Genomic DNA, 15,619 nt, shown 5'->3' on the forward strand with positions numbered 1-15,619 from the left:
TAAGTGCAAAACATAGCTTGTTGCAAAAACCTAAGGAAGTTGCATCATGGTTTTTTGGGGGGCAATAAACTTTTTCAACATGCACAAGAGACAATAAAAATGCAGCAAATATGCAACAAAACCTGCTTTTTGTAAGCAGCTACATTAACCCCTTCCTGCCATCCGACGTACTATCCCGTCCACTGTACCCGGGCCCGTATGACCGGGGGCGGGATAGTACGTCGGCGCGATCAGCGGCGCCCACGTGGTGAGCGCCGCTGATCGCGGCCGGGTGTCAGCTGATTATCACAGCTGACACCCGGCACAATGTGTCAGGGGCGGTCACGGACCGCCCCCGACACGTTAACCCCTTGCACACCGCGATCAAACACGATCGCGGTGTACCGGGGGTTAAAGGGAAGCATCGGCAGGGAGGGGGCTCCCTCCGTGCTTCCCTGAGCCCCCCACGGCAGCGCAATGTGCAGCGCTGCTGCGGGGGACTCCCTTCCTCCAGGCCCCCGAATCCAAGATGGCGACGGGGGCCTTCGGAAGCTGGCTTCCTCAGTGCCTGCAAAGCCTGCAGTGCCTGTGTCAGATCGCTGATCTGTCACAGGACAGTGATGTCCCACCTGGGACTATTTAATAAAGCAAAAAAAAAAAAAAGTGTAAAAATAATTTTAAAAAAAAATCGCCAAATAAATTAGAAAAAAAAAAAAAAATATTCCCCCAATAAATCCATTTTTTGGAAATAATAAAAAAAAAAAAAAACAATAAAAGTACACATATTAGGTATCGCCGCGTCAGTAACGACCAGCCCTATAAAACTGTCCCATTAGTTAACCCCTTTAGCGAACCCCTTAAAAAATAAAAATAAAAAACTAAGCAAAAAATAATGATTTATTATCATACCCCAAACAAAAAGTGTAATAACGCGCGATCAAAAAGACGCATATAAATAGCCATGGTACCGCTGAAAACGTCATCTTGTCCCGCAAAAAACGAGCCGCCACACAGCATCATCAGCGAAAAAGTAAAAAAGTTATAGCTCGCTGAATAAAGCGATGCAAAAATAATTATTTTTTATATAAAATAGTTTTCATTGCATAAAACCGACAAAAACATAAAAAATGACCTAAATGAGGTATCGCTGTAACCGTACTGACCCGAAGAATAAAACCGCTTTATCAATTTTACCGCACGCGGAACGGTGTAAACGCACCCCCCCCAAAAGAACTTCATGAAACGCTGGTTTTTGTTCAATCTGCGTCCCAAAAATCGGAATAAAAAGCGATCAAAAAATTTCACATGCCCGAAAATGGTACCAATAAAAACGTCAACTTGTCCCGCAAAAAATAAGACCTCACATGACTCGGTGGGTCAAAATACGGAAAAATTATAGCTCTCAATATGTGGTGATGCAAAAACTATTTTTACAATAAAAAGCGTCCTTTAGCGTGCGACAGCCGCCAAACATAAAAACCGCCATAAATAGTAAATCAAACCCCCCGTTATCACCCCCTTAGTTAGGGAAAAATAATAAAATTAAAAAAATGTATTTATTTCCATTAGGGTTAGGGCTAGGGTTAGGGCTAGGGGTGTGTTGGGGTAGGGCTAGGGTTAGGGCTAGGGTTAGGGGCGTGTTGGGGTTCGGGTTGGAGTTAGAATTGGGGGTTTCCACTGTTTGGGCACATCAGGGGCTCTCCAAATGCAACATGGCGTCTGATCTCAATTCCAGCCAATTCTGAGTTGAAAAAGTCAAATGGTGCTCCTTCCCTTCCAAGCTCTGCTATGCGCCCAAACAGTGTTTTACCCCCACATGTAGGGTATCAGCCTACTCAGGACAAATTGCAAAACAATTTTTGGGGTCCAATTTCTCCTGTTACCCTTAGGAAAATAAAAAATTGGGGGCAAAAATATCATTTTTGTGGAAAAAAATGATTTTTTTATTTTCACGTCCGAGTGTTATAAACTTCTGTGAAGCACTTGGGGGTTCAAAGTGCTCACCACACATCTAGATAAGTTCCGTGGGGGGTCTAGTGTCCAAAATGGGGTCACTTGTGGGGAGTTTCAATAGTTTAGGTACATCAGGGGCTCTCCAAACGCACATGACACCCGCAGACCATTCCATCAAAGTCTGCATTCCAAAACGTCACTGCTTCCCTTCCGAGCCCCGACGTGTGTCCATACAGTAGTTTTCTCCCACATATGGGGTGTCAGCGTACTCAGGACAAATTGGACAACAACTTTTGGGGTCCAATTTCTCCTGTTACCCTTGGGAAAATGAAAAAATTGGGGACTAATTGATCATGTTTGTGGAAAAAATACGATTTTTTTATTTTCACGCCCGGGCGTTATAAACTTCTGTGAAGCACTGGGGGGTTCAAAGTGCTCACCACACATCTAGATAAGTTCCTTGGGGGGTCTAGTATACAAAATGGTGTCATTTGTGGGGAGTTTCCACTGTTTAGGTACATTAGGGGCTCTCCAAAGGCAACATGACACCCGCAGACCATTCCATCAAAGTCTGCATTCCAAAACGTCACTACTTCCCTTCCGAGCCCCGACGTGTGCCCATACAGTAGTTTTCTCCCACATATGGGGTATCAGCATACTCAGGACAAATTGGACAACAACTTTTGGGGTCCAATTTCTCCTGGTACCCTTGGGAAAATAAAAAAATGGTGATTAAAAGATCATGTTTGTGGAAAAAACACGAATTTTTTATTTTCACGCCCGGGTGTTATAAACTTCTGTGAAGCACTGGGGGGGTCAAAGTGCTCACCACACATCTAGATAAGTTCCTTAGGGGGTCTAGTTTCCAAAATGGTGTCATTTGTGGGGGGGTTCCACTGTTTTGGTACATCAGGAGTTTTCCAAACGCGACATGGTGTCCGATCTCAATTCCAGCCCAAAACGTCAAATGGCGCTGCTTCCCTTCCGAGCTCTGCCATGCGCCCAAATAGTGGTTTACCCCCACATGTGGGGTATCAGCGTACTCAGGACAAATTGCACAATAACTTTTAGGGTCCTGTTACCCTTGGAAAAATAAGAATTGAGGGTGAAAAGATCATTTTTGTGGAAAAAATATGATTTTTTAATTGTATGGCTTTATGTTATAAACTTCTGTGAAGACCATGGGGGTTCAAAGTTCTCACCACACATCTAGATAAGTTCCTTAGGGGGTCTAGTTTCCAAAATGGTGTCATTTGTGGGGGGTTTCCACTGTTTAGGTACATCAGGGACTCTCCAAACGTGACATGGCGTCCAATCTGAATTCCAGCCAATTTTGCATTGAAAAAGTCAAACGGCGCTCCTTCCATTCTGAGCTCTGCCATGCGCCGAAACAGTCGTTCCCCCCCACATATCAGGTATCTGCGTACTCAGGACAAATTGCACAATAACTTTTGCAGTTCAATTTCTCCTGTTACCCTTGGTAAAATAAAAAAAATTGAACCTGAAGTATTTTTTTTATGAAAAAAAGTTAGATGTTCATTTTTTTTTTAAATATTCAAAAAAATTCCTGTGATGCACCTAAAGGGTTAATAAACTTCTTGAATGTGGTTTTGAGCACCTTAAGGGGTGCAGTTTTTAGAATGGTGTCACTTTTGGGTATTTTCTATCATATAGACCCCTCAAAGTGGCTTCAAATGTGATGTGGTCCTAAAAATAAAATGGTGTTGTAAAAATGAGAAATCGCTGGTCAACTTTTAACCCTTATAACTTCCTAACAAAAAAAAATTTTGGTTCCAAAATTGTGCTGATGTAAAGTAAACATGTGGGAAATGTTAGTTATCAAGTTTTTTGTGTGCCGTATCTCTGTGATTTAAGGGCATAAAAATTCAAAGTTGGAAAATCGCGAAATTTTCAAAATTTTCGCCAAATTTCCGTTTTTCTCACAAATAAACGCAAGTTATTTGAATGAAATTTTACCACTAACATGAAGTACAATATGTCACGAGAAAACAATGTCAGAATCAACGGGATCCATGGAAGCGTTCCAGAGTTATGACCTCATAAAGGTACAGTGGTCAGAATTGTAAAAATTGGCCCGGTCATGAACGTGCAAACCACCCTTGGGGGTGAAGGGGTTAATTACAGAATTCCAGAAGTCCATACATGTGCTTATGGAGGGTTAAATAACTATACCTGAAAGCGGTGCCTGCTGCTTTCAGGTATAGTTATTTAACCCTTCATTAGCACATGTATGGACTTCTGGAATTGGGCAGCTATTGTATTTATTCAGCACTTTATGCCTTTTCTGCATCAGTCACTTTTTGCACAAGCACTTTATATAAGCGATTGTTGTTATGCTGGGAAGCATTGTGTTGCTCCCTATATCTTTGATTGGCATTTGGCTTTTACAGTATTTGGAACACTCCTTTTTATGCCCTCTTTTTGTGCAATATATATACTATGTTTACACTATATCATGAATTTTTTGTGCGGCTTTTAATTGTATTGTTGTACCTCTCTATACCTTTGTTGCACTAATGCCTTATACAAATTGAAATAAAATATTTGAATAATTTTTGGTGAAAACTTCCTTGTTTTTTTTTTTTCGGATTTTTGCATTGTTTTTGGGAGTACCAACCAGTAGGCATATATAAACTGATTTTTAAAAAATAATAAGCAGAATTAAGTTTGACCCTCCACAACAGTCAGAGCCTCTCATGTGGCCCCTTGGGAAAATTAATTGCCCACCCGTGACTTTGGGCATGTTATTCACATCAATCACAGCAAGTAGGTATACAGGATTGGTCTTTGAACTATCATCGGACCCGAAAGGCAATTTTTATTTATTTATTTTTTTAGGAATTTTGCACAAACAGTGGTAGTACAGAAGGAAACAGAAAGAACAAGAAACTTGCATCTGAAGAAATGATGGAACTATTATTACATGAACAGCAGTTATGCTGACGGAATCTGCAACAGAGCAATTCACTATTGAGGCCAATGGAGTCACTTTGGTGCAGGTCTGAAAAAGATGAACACTACCAGGACAGAGACGAGACATGGCTTTATTTTCTGCTCCTCCTCATTCACAAGTCAAATTTAGAGTATATTTTAAGCCAGAAATGCATCTACAATTGACATGTGAACTATCCTAAAGGTATGTTCACACAATTTCTGTGCTAGGCTGAAAAAATCCACAGCAAGATCTTAAATTGTTTTGGCGTGTCTTTTAGGCACGTGGCATTTTTTCAGCTGCAGTCCATTCAGAAATCACATTTGAAGCAGAACGGTCTCTCAAATTGACGTGTTGCTTTCCCTTCCATGTGAAAAACAACAGCACCATGTGCACTGTAGGTATAGTAGTTTGTTTATACGGATTTTTTCTTGCAGACCAGGCTCCAAAACCCACATGAAAAAAAACACTTCAAATACGCTTTGCAATACTCCTTTTCAAGGAAAAAACACAACAAAGTTTTTTCATTAAAATGAGAGCAGTTTTTTTGTGTGACTTTTGGCTTAAAATCTCCTAAAAAAAATCCATGTCAAACCTAACCTAAGGTTGCAATCAAATGTATGCAGTCAGTAAAAGGGTTAGTCACAAATATTAAGCTATTAAAGAGTAGCGGACATTTTAATTTTCATTTCATAATTCAATAATACACATAATAATAAGTAACTTTGTAATCAGAAAAATCTGCTTCTTTCTCTGCCAAGACAGATAAGTTATTTTTCTAACTTCTCAATTCGGAAATAAAATTAGTGTTCAATGAAAACAGACTGTCCCATTACTGAGATAGGAAATGGCAGTTGGTGCTCATAAAGTTCTATGGAGAGGATATAGAGGAAGATATAAGGGAAATGCTTTCTTTACTGAATACAGATTTTATCCATGAATTGAAAACAACTAATGATGATTCCTGCCAAAGAAACAAGCAGATTTTTCTGATAAGGCTGGAGTCACACACAACGAATAAAAAAAAAATCGGTCCCATTTTAACGGTCCGAAATCGCACAAAGGTATCTTAACCAGTGATGCGTTTTTGATGCGATTTATCTTCATTGATGCGATTTTAATCGCATGTAAGCATCCTCTTGACATCCGTCTGGCGAGATTTTCTCGCAGGAAAGCAAAATGGACATATAATGGAGCCCAATGACAGGTTTCCCCACACAAACTAATAGATATAGACACATTAATTAAATATATATATATATATATATATATATATATATTTTATACATGTTATAGAGACACATTAATATATATATTTCTAGTTCATACAGTTCTTAATTGCAGAATAGCCGCTGACACATTTGCCGGCTTTTGTATAATTATTCTCCTGCCCGACATGAAATGACACATGGTTTACATATAGTTAACCATTTCATTTCATGGTTTTTTTTTTTTTATGTCTATCACTATTAATTATATGAGGGCTTGTGGGTTAAATTTTGGGCTTGTATGGGGTTCATTTAAGGGGTTAATTCGTTGTATTAAATTGCGGAGACTCCCGCTGACGTCACTGAGGCTGCAGGGAGTCCCCGTAATTTAATACAACGAATTAACCCCTTAAATGAACCCCTACAAGCCCAAAATTTAACCCACAAGCCCTCATATAATTAATAGTGATAGACATAAAAAAAAAAACATGAAATGAAATGGTTAACTATATGTAAACCATGTGTCATTTCATGTCGGGCAGGAGAATGTTATACAAAAGCCGGCAAATGTGTCAGTGGCTATTCTGCAATTAAGAACTGTATGAACTAGAAATATATATATTAATGTGTCTCTATAACATATATAAAAATATATATATATTTATTTAATGTGTCTATAGCTATTAATTTGTTGCTTTATTTAACTGGACACTGTGATTTTACTGTATTTAGGAAAAAAATTGCCGGCTTTTGGTGCGATTTTTATCGCAACTCACACATCGGGTCCGTTTGCAATCCTATTTTTTCTCGCCCCCATAGACATGCATTGTCGAATCCGATCTGAAAATCGGTGACAATCGCAGCATGCTGCGATTGTCTCGGTCAGAGGATCGGATGCGATAAAAAAAAAATCGCATGATGGGAGCTGCCCCATAGAATAACATGGGTTCGAATGCAATGCGATTTTTTTATCGCATTGCATTTGTCCGTTTTATTCGCCAGTGTGACTCCAGCCTAAGATATATTTCAGTTTCACATGTACTATTGATTTAAAAAGAAAACTTAAGAGCAACCGTAATTTTAATTTAGCTACAGAGCCCACTTCTCTGCTCCAGGGACCCAATCTCAAGGGGTTCCAGCAGTTGGACGCCCAGCAATTGTTAACTTTAAGGGCTTGATCAGACAAGCATACGATTGGTGTGTATGTGCCATGGACCAAACGGACCCATTTTAGCCAGTGCAAAAGGCCGATTTTCCATGCACACTTATGATCTGCATAGGAAAATAAATAATAATAAAAACAAAGCTGCAGCATAAGCAGAATCCTGCATGAAAAGTAAATGTAGCTCCTGCACCTGTCCCCAGATTGTGGACACATTTGTCCCTTTTGTCCATACGGCCGTCTGAACCCTGCCGTAGCCTCTCCACCTGAATACATGCTAAGGCCATGTGCACACGTTCAGTATTTGGTGAGTTTTTTAACCTCAGTATTTGTACGCCAAAACCAGGACTGGGGCCGAGTGCACACGACCCGGAAGTAGCAGCACTTTGGACGCAGCGCATGTTCGTTGTGTCCAAAGCGCTGCCGTCTGTTGCCGGTGTGTTCACTGAACCGCGCGGATTCACCGCATTCAATACATTGTACAAGTGAGATTTCTCTTGTGGAGAAATTGACATGCTGCGGTCTGGAAAGACGCACCGCCTGTCTTCCTCCGTGGGTGATCCACAGGTGACTATGGACACACAGTAAACATTGGATTTCTTGAAATCCCATCCACTACGCTGTAACAGTTAGGCTGTGGGTTGGACCCTGCACAAGTACGCAGCGTTTACTGATCTTGGGTACATTCCCTGGATCCAGGGCTGTGGAGTCGGAGTCGTGGAGTCGGTGCTCATTTTGGTGGAGTCGGAGTCGTAGCTCATTTTGGTGGAGTCGGAGTTGGTATAAAATGGACCAACTCCTAAAATATATAATAAATTGGGTACAGTAGTTCAATGCAGAATGTGCTGAATATTTTTTCATAGGAATTTGGGAAAGTTATGAAATGTCCTATAAATGGCTGTTCTATTCCTGATCTAAGGCTACATTCACATACAGCGTTTTTCCTGCGTTTTTTGAGGATACGTTTTTCAGTTGCAAAAGCAGATCAGCTTTTTAAAAAACCGCATCACCTGAAAGGTTTTTGACCTCATAGATGTTTTCAATAGCAAAAGCAGATTAGAAATCTGCTCTATCTATATCTGTCTATCCATATCATATCTGTACCAAAAAGAATGAAAGCCGGATAGCACACAGACTAAAGGGGGTTTTACACGTTTTAGCGATATTGCTAGCGATATCGCTATGTGTGATACTTACCTCCGACTGGCTCCATTTCTCGTCGTCTGCTTTCTGCTGTGTGAGACGAGCGACGCTGGACGCGGGCGGGAGGACGTCAGGATCGCTGTGTGTGAAAGGTGAGTATCGCCCGCTGCGTCGCTGCTGCATCGCTGTGAGATCTTCCTGTGTGGAAGCTCACTAGCGATCATTTAGCGATGCACCAGCGATCCTGACCTGGTCGGATCGCTGGTGCATCGCTAAATGTAAAAGGGCCTTAACACTCCTTTTTTTTTTTAGCACCAGTCAGTTACACCTCATAGCTGTCCAAAAGGACGCCCAGGACAGGCATTGCTCGTCTTCTGTAACATCAACTGATAGTTGGAATAAATAGACTGCATTCATCACATCTTCTTAAGGTGCAGGCTTTATTTTCAAGTGTAGGGGTGTGAAGTATGAGGTTCTGCAGCAGCTGAGGTGTGCAGTATGAAATTCTGCGGAACAGTATGAGATTCTGCCCCCCCCCCCGGTTTGATCCTGGCCACACCCATAGTGTGAATGTAGCCTGAGGATCTAGGCTTTATCTTAGCCGAGGTGTGTGTGTGTGTGTGTGTATATATATATATATATATATACACACAGTACAGACCAAAAGTTTGGACACACCTTCTCAATCAAAGCGTTTTCTTCATTTTCATGACTATGAAAATTGTAGATTCACTCTGAAGGCATCAAAACTATGAATTAACACATGTGGAATTATATAATTAACAAAAAAGTGTGAAACAACTGAAAATATGTCTTATATTCTAGGTTCTTCAAAGTAGCCACCTTTTGCATTGATTTCTGTTTTGCACTGATTTCTGTTTTGCACACTCTTGGCATTCTGTTGATGAGCTTCAAGAGGTAGGCACCGGAAATGGTTTTCACTTCACAGGTGTGCCCTGTCAGGTTTAATAAGTGGGATTTCTTGCCTTATAAATGAGGTTGGGACCATCAGCTGTGTTGTGCAGAAGTCTGGTGGATACACAGCTGATAGTCCTACTGAATAGACTGTTTGTATTATGGCAAGAAAAAAGCAGCTGAGTAAAGAAAAATGAGTGGCCATCATTACTTTAAGAAATGAAGGTTAGTCAGTCTGAAAAATTGGGAAAACTTTGAAAGTGTCCCCAAGAGCAGTGGCAAAAACCATCAAGCGCTACAAAGAAACTGTCTCTCATGAGGACCGCCCCAGGAAAGGAAGACCAAGAGTCACCTCTGCTGCGGAGGATAAGTTCATCCGAGTCACCAGCCTCAGAAATCGCAGGTTAACAGCAGCTCAGAATAGAGACCAGGTCAATGCCACACAGAGTTCTAGCAGCAGACACATCTCTACAACTGTTAAGAGGAGACTTTGTGCAGCAGGCCTTCATGGTAAAATAACTGCTAGGAAACCACTGCTAAGGTCAGGCAACAAGCAGGAGACTTGTTTGGGCTAAAGAACACAAGGAATGGACATTAGACCAGTGGAAATCTGTGCTTTGGTCTGATGAGTCCAAATTTGAGATCTTTGCTTCCAACCACCGTGTCTTTGTGCGACGCAGAAAAGGTGAACGTATGGACTCTACATGCCTGGTTCCCACCGTGAAGCATGGAGGAGGAGGTGTGATGGTGTGGGGGTGCTTTGCTGGTGACACTGTTGGGGATTTATTCAAAATTGAAGGCATACTGAACCAGCATGGCTACCACAGCATCTTGCAGCGGCATGCTATTCCATCCGGTTTGTGTTTAGTTGGACCATCATTTATTTTTCAACAGGACAATGGCCTCAAACACACCTCCAGGCTGTGTAAGGGCTATTTGACCAAGAAGGAGAGTGATGGGGTGCTATGCCAGATGACCTGGCCTCCACAGTCACCAGACCTGAACCCAATCGAGATGGTTTGGGGTGAGCTGGACCGCAGAGTGAAGGCAAAAGGGCCAACAAGTGCTAAGCATCTCTGGGAACTCCTTCAAGACCGTTGGAAGACCATTTCTGGTGACTACCTCTTGAAGCTCATCAAGAGAATGCCAAGAGTGTGCAAAGCAGTAATCAAAGCAAAAGGTGGCTACTTTGAAGAATCTAGAATATAAGACATATTTTCAGTTGTTTCACACTTTAATTATATAATTCCACATGTGTTAATTCACTGTTTTGATGCCTTCAGAATATGAAAATTGTAGATTCAGTCATGAAAATAAAGAAAACTCTTTGAATGAGGTGTGTCCAAACTTTGGTCTGTACCGTGTACATGTATACAGTGTATTACATATTTACAATTTATTAGTTTTTTTGTGTTCTAAAGTTGTATTCCAATAAATAGAACATAATATCTATCTAAATATCTTGATTATTGGATCATAGAAATGATTAAATGTCTGATGTTCACATTGTACTACAATAAATTTTTCACTTAAATATAAGCAATATATGTGGGAGTCGGAGTCGGTGTAAGGGAAATTGAGGAGTCGGAGTCATAGGATTGGCTTACCGACTCCACAGCCCTGCCTGGATCAGAGGAAAAGTATAATAGAAACACGTCCCCACTTCTGTATTTATCACCCACTCCTGGTTTTGGCTTACAGATACTGAGGTAAAATACTGACCAAATACTGAATGTGTGCACATGGCCTAATAGAAACACGTCCCCACTTCTGTATTTATCACCCACTCCTGGTTTTGGCTTACAAATACTGAGGTAAAAAACTCACCAAATACTGAATGTGTGCACATGGCCTAATAGAAACACGTCACCACTTCTGTATTTATCACCCACTCCTGGTTTTGTCTTACAGATACTGTGGTAAAATACTGACCAAATACTGAACGTGTGCACATGGCCTAATAGAAACATGTCACCACTTCTGTATTTATCACCCACTCCTGGGTTTAGCTTACAGATACTGAGGTAAAATACTGACCAAATACTGAATGTGTGCACATGGCCTAATAGAAACACGTCACCACTTCTGTATTTATCACCCACTCCTGGTTTTGTCTTACAGATACTGTGGTAAAATACTGACCAAATACTGAACGTGTGCACATGGCCTAATAGAAACACATCACCACTTCTGTATTTATCACCCACTCCTGGTTTTGGCTTACAAATACTGAGGTAAAATACTGACCAAATACTGAATGTGTGCACATGGCCTAATAGAAACACATCACCACTTCTGTATTTATCACCCACTCCTGGGTTTGGCTACAAATACTGAGGTAAAATACTAACTAAATACTGAATGTGTGCACATGACCTAATAGAAACACGTCACCACTTCTGTATTTATCACACACTCCTGGTTTTGGCTTACAGATACTGAGGTAAAATACTGACCAAATACTGAATGTGTGCACATGGCCTAATAGAAACACATCACCACTTCTGTATTTATCACCCACTCCTGGGTTTGGCTACAAATACTGAGGTAAAATACTAACTAAATACTGAATGTGTGCACATGACCTAATAGAAACACGTCACCACTTCTGTATTTATCACCCACTCCTGGGTTTGGCTTACAGATACTGAGGTAAAATACTGACCAAATACTGAATGTGTGCACATGACCTAATAGAAACACGTCACCACTTCTGGATTTATCACCCACTCCTGAGTTTGGCTTACAGATACTGTGGTAAAATACTGACCAAATACTGAACACTGTGCACATGGCCTAATAGAAACACATCACCACTTCTGTATTTATCATCCACTCCTGGTTTTGGCTTACAAATACTGAGGTAAAATACTGACCAAATACTGAATGTGTGCACATGGCCTAATAGAAACACGTCACCACTTCTGTATTTATCACCCACTCCTGGGTTTGGCTACAAATACTGAGGTAAAATACTAACTAAATACTGAATGTGTGCACATGACCTAATAGAAACATGTCACCACTTATTATTATTTATTGTTCTAGCGCCATTTATTCCATGGCGCTTTACATGTGAGGAGCGGTATACATAAAAACAAGTACAATAATCTTAAACAATACAAGTCATAACTGGTACAGGAGGAGAGAGGACCCTGCCCGCGAGGGCTCGCAATCTTCAAGGGATGGGTGATAATACAGTAGGCGAGGGTAGAGCTGGTCGTGCAGCGGTTTGGTCGATCGGTGGTTACTGCAGGTTATAGGCTTGTCACCCTTGGCTTGTCACATGGCCTAATAGAAACACATCACCACTTCTGTATTTATCACCCACTCCTGGTTTTGGCTTACGAATCCTGTGGTAAAATACTGACCAAATACTGAATGTGTACACATGGCCTAATAGAAACACATCACCACTTCTGTATTTATCACCCACTCTTGGTTTTGGCTACAAATACTGAGGTAAAATACTGACCAAATACTGAATGTGTGCACATGGCCTAATAGAAACATGTCACCACTTCTGTATTTATCACCCACTCCTGGTTTTGGCTTACAGATACTGAGGTAAAATACTGACCAAATACTGAATGTGTGACCATGGCCTGAGGGTTCGGCGTCACATTGCACCTGGCCTTGCGGGTGAAGCTCCGACCACCGATGTCATAGGCGACTGCAGAGTTCGGCCTTATCATAGCAGTATAGTCACACAAATAATTACAAATAAATCAGGTTACCCTCTATGCATTGGATAAAGGATACCTCGCTCATCGCCGGGGGGACGCCTGCTGGGCCAGATTTTTAGACCCTCTTGTGAATGGAGCAAAGGGGCACACATGCTGCTATTAGGGTCTACAGGACTGCTGTCTTCACGTCACTTGTCTTATCCATTACATTATTTCTGTGCTGTTTTGTGCATAAATGTTATTCTTCAGATGTTGTATTAGTCTATGCCTGATGAAGAGACCTGAGTAGTCTCGAAAGCTTGCAATGTGTTACCATCTTTTCAGTTAGCCATTAATAGGTATCAACCACTGAGGACTCTCAATTCTAAATATTTTTATAGGACTGCTGGGAAAAGCCGAGAGCTGCGGTGGGCTTTCTCGGGCAGTCTAAGGGTATGTGCACCCATTGCAGATTTGCTGCAGATCCGCAAGTGTGCGACCAATGTAATTCAATAGTAAAAAAAAAAAAAAGCTGCGCACATGCTGTGGAAAATTCTGCAGGGAATCCGCAGCGGTCTATTTTCCGCAGCGGTCTATTTTCCGCAGCATGTCAATTCTTTTTGCGGCTCCGCATGTGTTCTTACACCCATTCCATTAATGAAATGCGCAGGGCCAAAACCGCATGCCAATCCGCACAAAAAAGCGCAGATTTTTACCTGCGGATTCTGCCATTAGATGCAGAATCTGCTCCGGAACTTACGGAGCCCAATCCACACTGTGTGCATATACCCTAACAGAACATGCATGGGGCAGACATGTACCTCCGCTCTATCCAGGACTGGTGGGATCACTGGCCAGACCCCTAGTGATCAGCAGGGTATCCTCTATGCTATGGAGAGGACAACCTGACATCTTGGAGGAATAAACCTTTAAACGTGGTGGATTTCTGTGTAGGCCATATTCACACATGCGGGGACAGCCGTTGTGGGACTGTAACTCCCAGCATGTCCCCACGAGCACAGTGCCGCCTCCAGCTCCCCAGCACTATTCTCCCACCATATATCCCTGTGCAGGCCCTCGCTCCCCCCGGGGTCCTCTCCTCCGGGCTGCCCCTCCACTGCCTGCCTCTAGCCGCCATTTTGTTGCCGTAATCCGAATGAAGCGAACACAAGAGTCACACGGACCCACACACAACAAACACTCCATACCGTTCTGCTGGGGGTCTCCTCGCCGCTTTTTACCGCCAATATCACCTCCGGTAGCTTCACACTATACACGGGACTTGTTGCGATGTTTACTCTGGCACCTACAAAGACACCAACGGATCACTCCGCCAGGATCTATATTATGTCATGAACTCCGATCTTCTCTACTTAACGCCATTAATGTGCGTTCATTTATGTGTTTCTGACATTTCTCATGTTTCAAGTGAAGTTACAAACGCTTCCAAAGTAGAATAGAATTAGGATTATGTTTAGTCAGACAGCGGAGTGATACCGCAGGGCCTCTCAGCAGAGGCTTTTTTTTACCTCATGACGTCATCAGTATGCCAGGCTCTGGCGGCCATGATTGATGTGGGCAGGAATACCTACATGGAAGCTTAGCACAGTAAGGAGGCACAGTAAGCACTTACTGTAGATACACAGAGATTAAAGAACTGCAAACAGGGAAGCAAAGTGTTAATTACATGAATTATCCATTCCTGTAGTTTGTCACAATCAGGTTCTTTTTAATCCAGTGACAATGCTGATCACAGCCAATAAACATTTCCTATAATTACTCAAAGGGGTATTATCCAGTTTGGAAGCTATTCCTATCACTTGGGGTCTGACCTCTGACCCTCCCACAGATCCAGAGAACCGTAGCTCTGAAACGCCCCAATTCTTAACACCGGTCTGACCCAAGGTGACCGGAAAGTTACGTCATATCCAGTACGGCAGGGGATAACTTTTAAACCTGACAATACCCTTTTAAACATAAGTGAAATAAGTTCTGTAACTTGTTCATGGATAGCGATCATTCGCATGACTGGGCCAAGTCCAAGGTCAATCTGCTTATAGTCATCGGAGATAATACAATGGAGCTCTCCTACACACTGAGTCTCCCCACGTCCCATACTCATTAGACAAATGTCAGGCAAAGCCCCCGATAATGAAGCGTTCAGCCGAAAGTCTAATGTGTCTGGGGGTCTCCGGACAGATGCATGGGAGAGATGGCCAAGATGGGTGCCCACTGAACCATCGCTCTACCCACAGCAATCTAAGGTGCATGGGGGACTTGAGAGTATATAGCAGATCCTTACTGAATTGATCTAAACTTCTTAAAGGTAGTGATGAGCGAACGTGCTGGGATAAGGTGTTATTTGAGCATGCTCGTGTGCTAACCGAGTGTCTTTGCCGTGCTCAAATAATATGTTCGAGTCCCCACACCTACACCTGTCTCATGGCTGTTAGAAAGGCTCAACATGTGCAGGGATTGCCTGTTTGTTAGACAGCTGCGACACATGGGAGATTACCTAACAGCCTCGGGGACTCAAACATATTATTCGAGCACACTGAAGATAGCACACGAGCATGCACAGATAACACCTTATCAAAGCATGTTTGCTCATCACTACTTGAAGGGTATCGGTTCTCTCCAG

The 15,619-nt window shown here is 42.0% G+C and overlaps 1 protein-coding gene across 2 annotated transcripts in view; it reads right to left on the reverse strand.

Annotated features, from left to right (window-relative positions):
- Positions 1–14,295, reverse strand: part of ZNF335 (zinc finger protein 335) — a 158,546-nt gene extending 144,251 nt beyond the window's left edge. For both annotated transcript variants that reach the window (XM_073559356.1, XM_073559355.1), the window contains exon 1: positions 14,187–14,295. The gene's annotated coding sequence lies outside the window, so the exon portion shown is untranslated. The remainder of the gene's footprint in view (positions 1–14,186) is intronic.
- Between the last annotated feature and the right edge of the window lie 1,324 nt (positions 14,296–15,619).

The sequence above is a fragment of the Dendrobates tinctorius genome, unplaced genomic scaffold (assembly GCF_039654945.1).
Source record: "Dendrobates tinctorius isolate UK_male_01 unplaced genomic scaffold, ASM3965494v1 ptg000270l, whole genome shotgun sequence".
NCBI classification, from domain to species: domain Eukaryota; kingdom Metazoa; phylum Chordata; class Amphibia; order Anura; family Dendrobatidae; genus Dendrobates; species Dendrobates tinctorius.